Source organism: Chlamydotis macqueenii, chromosome 2 (assembly GCF_036417535.1).
Source record: "Chlamydotis macqueenii isolate bChlMac1 chromosome 2, bChlMac1.mat, whole genome shotgun sequence".
Lineage (NCBI taxonomy): Eukaryota > Metazoa > Chordata > Aves > Otidiformes > Otididae > Chlamydotis > Chlamydotis macqueenii.
Genome location: NC_141557.1, coordinates 87646479 through 87659003, shown reverse-complemented (window position 1 = coordinate 87659003; position 12525 = coordinate 87646479).

Below are 12525 nucleotides of genomic sequence, written 5' to 3'. Positions count from 1 at the left end.
ACTTGCAGTAGAGTTTACTTAATACTGGAGAATTCATATTTTCCTCAATGAACCGGAGAAGTTAAATCTCTCTGAAAGACGATGTGTTTGAAAGATGCATGAGCCTTATTTCCACAAGCTGCTTGAAAGTCCAGGAAATCCCAGGATCATGAGAAACAGTAAAAACCTACTTGTCAGTGCAAATCCCATCAGTTGCAGCTTGTTTTTTCCTGTCATCTTGGATGCAGAGGTGATCAGAAGGCTCACAATCTCTTGTTTTCCATTTTATCACCTGCAGCCCTCTCCCATCTTGTGCCGCATAGGGTTTGAATGACATGAAGTAATTATAGCAAGCTTTATCAGCAAAATTCAAGCCCTCTGGGCTTTTGAAGATCAAAAGACTGTCACAGATATGATCAGTTCCATTTATCATGTTATCACATTCTCCATTTTCACCTTGTACTTCTGAACGATCGCAAATTCTAGTTTCGATAACTCCAGCTGCAGCATTTACAATTTTTACTGCATACCTTTCAGTCCTGAGACCTTCAAATCTAACTAACTGCATCACTTTTGTCTCCTCGCTAACGACTCTCTGGCTGACATGTTGTTACAATAGGGTGAAGCTTGAAAGCATCCCTGTGGGCTTTAAAATTTGATAATTTGTATGGGGGTGTTGACGAATGTAAGTTGTGTCTGCAAAATGTGAAAGCGAAATCTTTTCAGGATCTATGTTCCCACAAGGCCTTTTAATTTTTTTCATCCCTAAAATTGAACTCATAAACTTGTCAGCCCATCATGAATATTGAAATCATAAACAAATAAACATGAGACTATATGATGAAGCACTGTATTCTCCCCTTCCCACACCCAGCATGTTAATACTGCAATATTAAAACCTGGCATTTCAGTCACAACAGAGGCGCACTGCTGATATGAAGGATGACCTAAATGGAATAAATGTAAATGAACACTTTCTCAGGCAGACATTAAATGTGCTCTTGTGTGTTCTCAGCCATGTACGAGACAAATATAAATACAGTTAATCAAATTTTGAGTAGATTTTTCCTTTGCCTCTTAGTCCTTTCCTTCTTTTTTTTTTTTTTTATAGCTAAAAGGGCAGGGATTTCAGAGCAGGGGAAAAGGGGCAAAACCAGTCCCATTTGTTGATGCACGACAACACTATGAAGTCATCGGGGAAACAGTCCTGGCGCCTGAGCACTCAAAAAAATTAACAAGGGCTACTTTTGACAGCAACATCAAATACAATATATTTCTCAGTAAATTAACCACTGCAAGTAAAATGATGGCTGAAAACTGCGTCTGCAGGAGACAGAAGTGACACTTCCCTTCCACCTAGACAACACAGTTTAGACAAGCATGCAAGCTGCCTGCTCTTCTATTACTTCATAGCCTGTGGTGCATTGCTTCTCTAGATGAATTAACTCTGTGCTGGTACAGAAACGGTCACTGACTTGCAAATGCATTTCTTTACTTTGAAAATACACATGCCAGATACACTGAACAAGGAAGTTGTGGGTGCTAATAATGCTTACCTGTATGGCGCTGAACTCCCAGATGCATTAGGGAAGGCTGTTCAAGTTCTTTGAAAGAGGAAAGATGGATGAAGATGTAAGCTGCAACATTATTCCATTTCTGGGAACCTGTTTGTAGGCTTATCACATGAACACTCTCATAATGCAAAGGCAGCCATAGTTGTGCAGGGTATATTTCTTCATAGGCACTGCGGTGGGACCTCCGGTCATGTTGAATGCTTTGGCTGGGCTGCCCAGGCTGTACTTTTCTCTAAAGTGAGCATTTCCAAAAGGACTTTTAATTTCAAATGGCTTTTTCTGTCAAGTTTTTTTCTCAGGCGAGTTCAGAGACTATACTGGATGGTGCAAATCCCCACCTCACCTCTTTTCTGCCACCTTGGGGTCATATGTGTGCTCTCCTCTCCTCCGCATCCTGAAGGCCCTTGGTTCTGTAGCAGGCTCCCAGCTGGCTAGGTCTTTCCTACCCTGTCTCCTCCTTTGTCTCACTGGTCTGGAAACATCTGTATCCCAAGCACTGCTGCTCCACTGAGGACCACAGAGACTTCTGCATAGCAGCCTGAAGAAAGAAAACACTTGTGTCCTTGCAAAAGAAACACAACCCACAGCAACTGTGAGTAAAGGCTTTCATTCCATAATCCATCTGGACTGGATCCATGTTCCCTCATGAACTGAAATTCAGAACTTGAGACAGTTATGTGGGTACCAGGAAGCTGGATTTCAAAGAGGCCAATTTGTTATGCTATACTGTACCTCATTTTGCTCTTTCAGATGTGCTGCATACCTATAAAAGGTTATTTCTCCAACATTGTCAAATGATCAAGAAACAGATACTTTCCTCATCAGATTAATGACCTACAGATACTGCGTTTGGTGTTAAACTCTATCTATTGTAAAATTAGCTTTGACACAGCTGCTAGTAGCTCTTAGACTCACGCAGGGAAGTGTCTCCTGACACCCTCGTGTCCTTGCATGTGAATATGCCAACTAACTTTCAGCTAATTTAGTTGAAAAACAACCAAGAAAAGACTAAATAAGGAGAGTCTCTAGTGACATCAAATTCCTGCCCACAAAATATTGCTTCCTTAAGTGCAGTTTGAAACTAACTTTAAGCATTTGTAAGTGAAGTTTATAGCGGTTAATTAATTGGATAATAGGTGGAAGCAATCAGAGATTTAAGCAAAGCCAGTGTGTTCTCTAGCATAATAGACAAAAGCAATCTATAAAGAATGCATCACTATTGCAAAGTCCAGGAGCAAAAGATATCTTAGTTTTAAGACAGGAAATATCGGACAATCAAGTCAATAATTTCCAGTAACCATTGGCTTTCAAAGAGCCTCTCCGATGCTCTCTCATGACTCCTCATTCTGAGTCAACTTCTCTTGTAATCACGTATTTTTTATTCCCATTGGTAGCATTCTGTTTGTTGCCAGGAGAATGTAAGCAAGAGTATCCTAGAAAGCATGTAATGGTTCTTACTCTGTCCTCTGCTAATGAAGTCCTGTCTGACTGACTGACTGTTCACAAGTGTTGAATTAACTCCTCTGCTTGGAGGCTTTTATTGACTTAAAATACCTCACATATCAAATGTACAACTTCTCTTTGATTTGTTTATTACACCCAACAGTACAAAGTGTAAGAGCATAGAGAAGCTTCAACAGGAGCTCTGGTGCAGTGAATTAACAGAGCGACTTGCAAGATTACAGTATTTACTAGTGATCGCAGCACTGACAAATTTTGACATCCTGTGTGAGGAAACTGCAGCTGTAACCAACATTATTGGGTAGGCATTTCTAGCTTGGTCATACTGCAGTGTCCTTTTCTTAAGACATACTTTGGAAAGCATCTTAAATGATTTATCATATCAAATGACACAATATAAAAAATAAAAGAGATTTTCAATAGTTAAAGCAACCAGTAGTGATGTGTGCAACTGAAAGGAAAAGATCAGTCCTGTGTTCTGCAAGTTCCCAGGCAGGGCATTCCTAAAGAGGAAGCAGTAGACAGGTCAAAGAACTTGAAAAGCAGAGTAAGATATAAAACATCAACCACATTTTTCCCCTTAAAATTCTTGGATAACAGTAAAGATGGTATCAGATTCTCACTGGAGAGAAAGGCTCGTCTACAATTAAATTAGTCAAATCAATCAAGTGAAATCAGTATGCTGTTGAAACACAAAGCTCTGAAGAAAATTTTGTTTGAAGTTGCATCCCAGGTTGCTCCCCAGGTGATTTGCAGTGGCATGTCCATAACTCACTACCATCTGGTAACTTGAGACAATTCTTTTTGCCTTTGGGGAAGATGTTTAGCACGAAATGTTTAGATCAGATGAATACTTTTTCCTCCTCTCAAATGCTCGTCTTTGATGATGTATGTGTGTGGTTTTAATACATATTTAATCTAAATAGATTTACACTAAAGAAAAATAATTCCCATCTTGGTTCTAAAGGTGCTGCTTAATGTCAGTTGGGATGGAAAACGCGAGAAGATAATTTTTTTACTACAAGATGAAATTGGGTGAAATAAAGCAGTTTTTACTGGGTTAATACTTCAGTGCCTAAAGTTTTATTGCCCAATTTTATTGTCAAAACGAGTAGGAACATACACTACGGAGGGGCCACTTGACCCACTGAGACCAGTTTCCTGCTGTTGCAGACAGCCGCATTACCTGAGCTCTTTCATACACTGATAGCAATTCAATTTTTAACACCAATTATGTGATTTTGCCATAGTGTTACTTAAAAAGCTGTTCCAGAACTCACTCCTCAAATAGAATTAAACCTCTAGATTCAAGCATACATTTATTCATTAAGAGAGAACCATTTTTTCCTGTGCTAAAAAATGTCCTTTAGCTTAGTAATTTTTTTTCCTTCTAGAGTTTTTGCTTCTGATGATGTATTTACAGACATTGATCATATCTCTTCTTGCCCTTAAAGATACCTTAGTTTTTGCAAAATACCGTGAATAAGAAGATAGGCTATTTAGAAGAGTATATTGAATTCAGAAGTAACGCCAAGAAAATGTCTGAGACACCTGATCTTTTAAAGCAGAAAATACTGAAATTGTGGAAAATACAGAACTATTAATTGCTCTTATCTCATCACTTTCAGATCTAAGATATGGTAAAATTATGTGCAAAGTAAGGAATTAGTATGGCCACTGTTATGATGGTGAGGTGTGTAGGAAAATGTGATGGGCTTTACACATAAACTTAGATTATTAGGAAATCTGTTTTATTGAAAGAAGAAATGTTTGCAGAAATTATCAACTGAGCTTTTAGTACCCATGCCTTGACAAATTCACCTGGTAGAGACGTCAATGAACAAAATGGGAAAAAGAAGCTCAGTTCTCCAGCCCTGATCAAGCCTTTAAAGTTTGCTCTTCATTCTTCGTTAAGTCATGTATAGATTACTTTTCAAAGGTGCATATGAAAACTCACTGTAGAACTATTTACAGGTGTAATTATCACCAGTACCTAGTGGCTATATATAACTGTACCTGCGACTAGATAAACTATGTGGTCTACGTTTACAGATATAAAATCTTCCAGAAAATAGAAGGTCAGGTTTATGGAAATTAGGCACACAAGTGAAAATACTTCCAGATACTTCTGTTGACTTCAGTAGGCTTTGGATCCCACTTTACACATTTGTTCTTTTCTGCGTCAGTTCTTGTAATGTTTGTGTGTGACAAGCAACATTTCAATAAATTAGGAGAAGTAACAATTCTTGATCTTTTAGGATTATGTAAGATAATATTGATAATTTTATTGAAAAGCATTGTTTTAAACTTTGATTTAAATTTCATCTGTAAAGGTCATGGCTGACAGGCAGAGGAGACCAGAAACCAGGGTATTTGCATTTCACTGAGTAGATCGGATATTGAAAGTACTAACAGGCATTCCTTTTTATTAAGGTTGTTCTAAAACTGGCAATGCTGTCAGCAGTTATGCTTTGCTGGTTGCCTGGAGTATTACACATTCCTGAATGGCTGCAGTCTCTGCTTTTCAATAGCAACTAAGGTAAGTTTAGGTAAATAAGTATGAGTCTCTATCAGAAGAGCAGGGTTGAATGTATTTCTAAACATCACTTTACTTGTATGAAAATCATCCTGGTGTATATATTTTGTGTTATCAAGTTTTCCAAAATAAATTTGTATTGTTGCTGGGCTGAATTTCATTAATACCTGTTACAAAACTCAAAGTTTTGTTCAGAAGACCCTATTGAAAATGCAGTTGAAGGTATGGTATATTTCAAATTGTATTTGTCATTTTTTTATCCTGCAACAATAGGCTGGAACACAGGAAGTTAAATAGTTTGCTATTCAGAATTACCAAAATGCATTATTTTCTTTCCTTTAACTAAAGGATGAAAAACTGGGCAATGGGCTATAGGTGGCTCTGTTCTCGAAGGGAAAATTAGTTTGTTTCTGTTGAATTTGGTTATTAGGTTAAGTTAAGCAGTAACTAATAGCAGGCATTTTCCTCTCCAATTTAATAAGACAAGATGTGAGACAATTAAAAAAAGAGAGAGTGATATTTGAAGCATTGGATATCCCATTGCTACCCTTGGGCTCCTTCCAGTCATCATCGCTGCTCATTTTTCTTTTCCTGGCCAAAGAAGGGTTGCCATCCAGAAAAATCTTGACAGGCTGGAGGGGTGGGCCCATGCAAACCTTGTGAGGTTCAACAAGGCCAAGTGCAAGGTCCTGCACATGGGATGGGGCAATTCCAGGCACAAATACAGGCTGGGCAGAGAATAGATCAAAAGCAGCCCTGAAGAGTGAGACTTGGGTGTACTGGTGGATGAGAAGCTGAACATGAGCAGACAATGCACACTTGCAGCCTAGAAAGCCAACTACATCCTGGGCTGTATCAAAAGAAGCATGGCTAGCAGGTCGAGGGAGGTGATTCTGCCCCTCCACTGTGCTCTCGTGAGACCCCACCTGGAGTACTGCATCCAGTTCTGGAGCCCACAACATAAGAAGGACATGGACATGTTAGAGCGAGTCCAGAGGAGGGCCACAAAAAATGATCAGAGGGCTGGAGCACCTCTCCTAAGAGGACAGGCTGAGAGAGTTGGGGTTGTGCAGCCTGGAGAAGAGAAGGCTTCTGGGAGACCTTATAGCAGTCTTCCAGTACCTAAAAGGGGTTTATAAAAAAGATGGGGAGAAACTCTTTAGGAGGACCTATTGTGATAGGACAAGGGGTAATGGTTTAAAGATAGAAAGAGGTAGATTGAGACTAGATATTAGGAAAAAAATTTTACACTGAGGGTGGTAAAACACTGGAACAGGTTGCCCAGAGAGGTGGGCATCCCCATCCCTGGAAATATTCAAGGGTAGGTTGGATGAGGCTCTGAGCAACCTGATCGAGTTGCAGATGTCCCTGCTTCTTGCAGGGGCGTTGGACTAGATGACATTTAAAGGTCCCTTCCAATACAAACTGTTCTATGATTGTATGATAGCACAAAAGTCAGCAGCAGCTTACAGTGCTCAGGCGTATTTCATTGAATCTCAGATGCTGTATGATAGAAGAGAACACCGAGGGTGGCTCATCCCTTTTCTGACTTGCAGCAAGGCTACTGCCAGCACAAGGTCAAGTCAGCCATGGCTTTGTCCAGACAAAACTTGACAACCTCCCAGGGGATTTTCCACACCTCACTTACTTTGTGGGATTGTGTACCATAGGCCTGAGGCAATGCCATATTGCCTTATATGTTCTTTTGAATTTTGAGTACTGGATTCTTCAGACTAAATGCTGTGTAAACTTCACCTTTTTTGATTTCTCAGACTTAAGAGCTCTAATTTTAGAAAAGAAATTACATCTGCTTCACTGATGCACTCTGCACATTGAAATAGTTCTTTCCATGTAAGTGCAAACTTTAAATGAGGTGCATATCTGCTTTTAAAGTTGATTTATCGCTTTTTGACCATTTATGAAAGCAGATGCACCATATCGATAGGAGAACTTGCAATAACAGGAAAACAGTTTCAAAATGAGCTGTAAAGGAAGTTAACTGGTTAAATAATTACAAGCAATGACTCATAAGATTGCTATGAACTGATTTTTTTTTTCTTCAAATGATGGCCTGCTAGGTCATAGACATAATGGCTTATAACACTACCACTGTCTTCTGATGCCTTTGGCTTTTTGCTGTAACCTGTTCTTAATTTCTCATTTCTTTTCCACATCATTTCACTTTATGAACCCAAATAGAAATGACTGCATAAAAACTAGACTAGGGTGGTACAGAATAAATCAGAATAGCAATTTTGCATTCTGCTTTTGAGATTATGTACATTATGCAAGACGGACCCGCTGCTGGCCAAGGCTGAGGCCACCAGTGACAGTGCTAGAGCCTCTCGGATAACATAGTGGAAAAAACTGCTGGGTAAAACAGCAGTGGAGAGAGGAGAGAAAATGTGTGAGAGGAACGACTATGCAGACACCAAGGTCAGTGAAGAAGGAGGAAGAGGTGCTTCAGATGCCACAGCAGAAGTTCTTCTGCGGCCTGTGATAAAGACCATGGGCATTTTTGTTTTAGCTACTGATATCTGTAGATTTCTCAGCCACCTGTTGAAAGCAGGAGTCTTACATTTTAAAAGCCTTAAAAAGCCTGAACTAGCATTAGGCTATGAAGAGATATAACCTTAGTTGTTGACTATATCTTCAGGTTGACTTTCAGATGCCTAGTAGACTGTGTGCTTGTAATGGTTAACAAAGTAAAAATGTACTGCTTTTTAACAGGATTATAGAGTATATAAATGATTGATGATAATTTATATGATTTATATAAATTATTGAAAATGTCATGAATGGAAGCTAGAATGTCACTATATTCCTTTCAATATATTCCACTCCTTTCCAAGAGTCGAGAAATTTGATATTTCATATTTGAAGGTTCAGTCTCAATTTTCAACTGAAATTTAATATTTACTAGAATAAGGATTCCTGACTCTCCTCCAGTGTACTACATCTTCTTTCTCCAAACGCTTTAATTGTACAGATGACTGATTCAGTCTTGGGAAACAAGTGGAAATATCTTGGACACCCATTCACAAAGCCAAACACAAATACTGGGGTATTTTTGCATCAGTAATCATGCCATTCTGTAGAAACCTTTCTCTGGTCCATTACTAATTCTGATTATTGCTTTTCTCTCTTGTCTGTCATCTAAACTCATCTCTGGTTGCACTCTCTGCTTTTCCACGCTGCTGATCTCCTTATAAGTTGTAAGATAAAGGTCAGGAGAGTTAGACTATTTTCTACTATCTCAAAAGCACCAACCTCTTAAAACTTTTTAATTTTCTGTGCTTCCTCTGTATTTTTCACTCCATTGATTATAATGTCACTTTCAGAAGTTTCCAAATAAAAAAAAAAAAGTGTTTCTTCTGCAGTTTTCTGAGATGTGCATGGTTCATCCAGTGTGTTAAGTGTAATAAAGTCATCTGCATAATGTGGCATGCGGGAACATTATATGAACACAACATCTGTGATGTGAAAGAGTACAAGCCAGCTTTTATGATACAAAACAAAGAACTGTAGTGTTTGAACAAAGAAGATACTTCCTTAATTATAAAAAATAATGTAGCCTTTACTTTTATAGATAAAAATGTATTAGACAAATATTCATTAAAAAAAATTTAGAGGTATTTCTTAAAACATTGCTGCTGCCTTATTGACATTTCAGTATCAGTAATTCTGTGATATGTCAGTGTTGCTCTGACTTTGGGTTTTATTAGCAAGCTCATAGTACACTAATGCCTGTTGAAAAATATCTGTTTGCTTGTTTAACTTTCTGTTGTCAACTTTATTATGCCATTCTGATTCTCAGATCTTTTGACATGGGTGGCATGTGCTAACAGCAAATATAAATACAAGCTAAGTGCCACACTGAAGCTAGGGACAAAATAAATACATAGTCCATCCTATCTGTCCATTTCCAGCATGAATATGCTCATAGATGAATATTCAGTTTTGAGCACAAGGGGTAGTCTGAAAAAAATATTGCTGGCCTCGCAATGCCAGCTCCCTTAGTACTCAAGGGTGCATCCTGTCTTGTGCATGTCCAGTTCATGTAAATGTTCCCTAGGTTGATCCTAGTCTATTGAGGGTATGTCTGCATTTCTGCAGACTGTCCCTTAGGTCTGAGGGTCCTGGTATTCCTGAGGGCCATTCTTGCCAGGAAAAAAAAAAAAGTGATGAAGAAGACATTCTGTACCTGAGTGTTTTCCATCCCCCATGTCACCAGGGCTACTGCCCCATTCAGCGCTGCGGCATACCTAGTGTTCCCTAGTTTTATCTTTGCTACTGATATTCCTTTGGAAGCCCTCATCACCTGTCCCAGGTAGAGCTTCATCTGTTCCAGCTACTCTCTGCTACAAAGGGCAAATCCTCCTCCTCAGACAGTCTGTGTCCTTCCTAAAGAACATGTGTAGAACTACCACACATTTCTTGTTAAAACAAAAGTTCAAGAATAGTGAACCAGTCCAAAAGACAACCGTGATGTACAAGACTTAATATGACAAGGACAGTATAACTGCACCTGTTGTACAGCATTTGAATGTGTTGGAGCCTTCAGATTTAAAGCAGCTGTGTGCTTGCCCACCTTTTTCATGCCAGTTTCCTATCTGGGAAGAAGTTAGTGACATCAAAATTGAGTAGTGTCTAAGTATTCTTTCCGTATTCGTAATAGGTAAACAAGCCTTTGATAAGGAGTAGTCAATATAATGTTCTTTCAGATCTTGCATCACAAAGAAATGAATAAGCCATAGTCCCAGAAAACTGACTCAGCATCAGGAGTTGATTAGAAAGACAAATTCATTGCAGTTACTCTGGTTTTCCTGCCATTCCTGTCTTTCCTTTCACTACCTTTTCCTCCCCAAACTGTGGCTAGAACAATGCAACATAAGTATGTGTAATAGTATCATATACAAATTCTTGCAGAAACATTGTTTTCTTTCAATACTTGAATTATTTATAGGTACTTGTATGAAAATGTATTTTTCAGTCCTGAATAAAAGAAACTCGCATCTTCTCAGAATTTGAATCGGGTATGAGCTGCACAGAACACAGAGAATTTCTAAATAGCTGTGAACTGATGCAAAAGAAACTTTCTATCTGGTTTGCTTTGAAAATACTTTTTAGCCTTAATCCTTTTGTTCTAATTGAGAAATGCATCAGAACTACATATATTACATTACACCCTCTCTAGTGAGCCATATAATAGGACTTGTTCTGTAAAAGAGCCTACCATCCATGCGGTATTGTCTAATATAGAAAATGCTATATTTATTTAAGAACAGTGACTGTTTATTGAAAGAGGAACCATAAAGCTCTTTTAACTCATTTACATTATTATGCATTTTGCTAAGGAAATACTAGACGACAGGAACGATAGCAGTTTGAAAACTGGGCATGCTGTACAAGAATTATAATCTCAGAAGACAGAGATGATAAATTCTTAGAGTGAATTGTCAATGCTTCATTTAAATTAAGCAAGTTCAATGTACAGTACTTACAGCCAGAAATAAATTGCACAATTGGTTTACAAAAGCACAATTCCCTGACATGACATAAGAAAGCAGAATAATTTGAAGGAGTTAATGTAGAAAAAAGAAACTTGAGAAAAAAAAAGCAGTTTAAAAGCAAAGAAGGATGATTTGTGTGATACAGTGTCTTTCCTATATTTTTATAGTTAATATAAATATTAATAACTAAAATGTTTTAATGTACTGTTCATACGCAAAGCAGTGATTTCTGTAGTGATGAAACTTATATTCTGAAAAAAGACTACATCAGAGATGTGTTCCATGTACTTTTATTTATGTGCAACTAAATTTTTTTTTTATGTTATGGTTGATTTTTTTACTTACTTTATTTAACTTTCTGGGAAATTAAGTTTTTTTTTTTCTATCTCTAATTTGCATTCTGTGTCTATCATCTTCAGCTAGACTACAATTCCCAAGGAAAGTTTGATGTTAACAGTGTAATAAGGCATTTCTCAACATAGTTCAGGACTTCAGGAAGCCTCCCACTGATTGTTGGGTAAGTCACATATCAGAATCATAATAACACCTAGGCAGCCCGCAGTGAAGAATGAAACTCAGTGATGGACCTTTGGTGATTTTTTGGTTCTCAGATAGCAGCATGAGTCAGAAGCAGTGGCATCTGAAGGCACAGCAGCAGCACTAACAGACGGGATGTTTTCACATTGAATACTAAAAAAAATGGTTTGTTGCTGCTGAGTTTACTCTGACTCAGTGCTGCAGTATCAATTACCTTTTTTTTTTTTTGTGTGGAAAAAGGTTGGAGCAGAAAACACAGACACATACACTGCTCTTTAAAAATCTCATTTACTAAACCCAATTTTACAGTAAAAGATAATAGGATTGCTGAGACTGCAGTAACAAAATGTAGTAAATGGTAACTCAAAAAGTTCCACTCTACCACTCTACCAAAGGGAAAGGAACTTCCTGGGGCTTAATTAATCTGGAGCAGTGTCCTTAACTGGAGGTCACAATACTGGAGCAATTCCTGTCTATCTGTTCTTCCTTTGTTCCTGTTCTTATAGGGTTGATGACTGTCTTTTATCCCTTTTTGTTATCTTCTCTCTGTTTTCTACAGATACAGAATGTTGTATGTATACTCCATTTTGCCTCTGTCATGTCCTAAAATCAGTTCTACTCTGCTCCCAAAGTCGCATTCCTTCAGTAAACAGTAACTGAGCGTGTAGTGTCAGGTGCATTTAAAAGGTTTTCTTTAGCACCTTCTGAACTGGTCATCTATTGCATGGTGGCTTGTGATAGAAGGGTGTTGGACTTGGTAACTCATTTCAAGAGGATGTCAGTAAGCTGCAGAAGGTCCAGTAAAAGACTACCAGGAGGGTGAGGGCCCAGAGCACATAAGTTATGAGGAGTGGTTGACAGAGCTAAGCTTGTTTAGTCAGGAAAACTGGTAAGCAAACTCACAGCAGTCTACAACTACTTGAAG